Source organism: Triticum urartu, unplaced genomic scaffold (assembly GCF_056163025.1).
Source record: "Triticum urartu cultivar PI428250 unplaced genomic scaffold, HENAU_Tu73 scaffold2, whole genome shotgun sequence".
NCBI lineage: Eukaryota > Viridiplantae > Streptophyta > Magnoliopsida > Poales > Poaceae > Triticum > Triticum urartu.
Genome location: NW_028260368.1, coordinates 16,727,632 through 16,729,666, shown reverse-complemented (window position 1 = coordinate 16,729,666; position 2,035 = coordinate 16,727,632).

The window sequence follows — 2,035 nt, the reverse complement described above, 5'->3', positions numbered from 1 at the left end:
TTTCCATTCCTCTGTGTAACATACCCTAATATAGGGTTCACAATCAATAACATCCTCACCATCGAGAGTAACGATCAGTCGAAGAACACCATGCATTGATGGGTGTTGAGGGCCCATATTGACTATCATGAGATCTTTTCTTGTAAGCGGTAGACTCATATCCTTTCTTCCTTAATTCATTATTCCATGAAAATGGATTATTCCATGAATTCCTCAAAGCGAGGCTCATCAAAATGAAAAATCTAAGACTACTATAAGACTAACTAAAAAAATAATAAAACAAGAAAAAAAATTTGAACGATTAAATTACTGCTCCCGAATATTCAACTGACCCGATTAATTTCTTATAACGTACTCTATTTTTCTTGCCAAATAAGCCAGCAAACGTCGACGTTTTCCCAAAAGTCTTCGTAGACTCTCTTTCCGATGAAAAATCTTTTTTGTGTAATTCCAAATGTGAAGCAAGTCTCCGTATCTTATTGGTGAAACTGAATACTTGAAATTCAACAGAACCCCTGTTTTCTTCTTTTTCTTCTTTAACCATAAATCCAAAAATTTTTCTACCTCCTTTCTTTTTCATGTATTTTTTCTGATCAGGAAAAATACAAAATTATGTCAGTTATTTTGAAGTTATTCTAATCTCGTACACACACAAATTTGCAATTATTCATCTACTACTGGAATTTTGGATTTATTTTATCGATGCAAAATTGGATTTGGATAGAAGGGTACATTCTTTCTAATATTTTAGATAGAAGAAATGTTTCTTCTATCTAAAATATTAGAAAGAATTTTGCTGATTTATTTATTGCTATATGCAATTTATGGAATTGATAACACCATTTAATTGATATCATTTAGCAAAATGAAACACAGCATATGCATCCATCTTTTGGCTCGAGAATTTCACGGGATAGAGAAGATATGGTATAAGAAATAGACTATTAAGTAACTCAAAATGAATTGTGGATACATCTGTATCCTTAACATACTGAAACGATTGTCATTATTCGTATCAAACCAATAGCGATTCATACAAGCTAAATCTTTCTAATCAATGGTGGGCCAATAATGAATTTTTTTTGCATATGTATTAAGACGCTTGGCCTGATTTCTCGAAATTGTCCAGAGTTTTATATGTTGTTTTCATTGCAAAATGATGGGTCCTCCTTCCATAACTTTCCAATTACGAGTACGAGAATTGAAAGACTATGAAAATTCTCAATTCTCTACGGCGTCTAGTAGATAGAAAACAAGAAAATCAGAAGAATCTTTCTCTCTATTCACTAGTCATTCCGCGTCTTCGACTTCTATTAGTTTCTTTTCTTCTTTAATGCAATAGCTATAGTTTGATATAAGAATCCATTTCTCAAAGTAATGGAAACCATTCTCTTATAGGAAATGGTTCGAAAATCGCTATTCACCACCTTTTAGGTATCGTGAAAAGTGATACCTGTGAAGATCGTGCATTTCAGTCAAATTCAGATCCGTTTTTCGAGTCCATGATATAATATAACCAAATTGGATAGATCTTCCACCTGTTTAGCTAAGAAAGAATAGATACAGAGGTGGATAATAGATCGATATGAAGATCATGAGCTGCCCATAATGAAATCGCCAGTAGTCGCGAATATCTCCTTCTTCCTAATCCAAGATTGGAGAAAGAAGATCTAAGAGGGACCTATGGAGAATGTAGTCAGAAATCCATAATAGAGTCCGACCACACGAACCGAATTAATTATCCTCATCGAGAAACTTAGACTACTAAATAGAAAAGATTTGAAAATCATGGCATGGGTCTCCTTTTTTTTCTTTCTTTAGAGTTTTCTATATGCACAATTTCTCGATGTTTCGATGAGAATTTTCTTGACTTTCCATATATAGAAAGAGATAGACTATAAATGACATCTCTTATGTCAATAAGACCAAAGGGATGGATATTAAATGATAGGAAGTGCTAGGAAGTGAAATAGAATGAAATAGAGCCACTTTGGGCTTCTCCCTATGAAATGAGGCATGGAACGGAGCCACTACG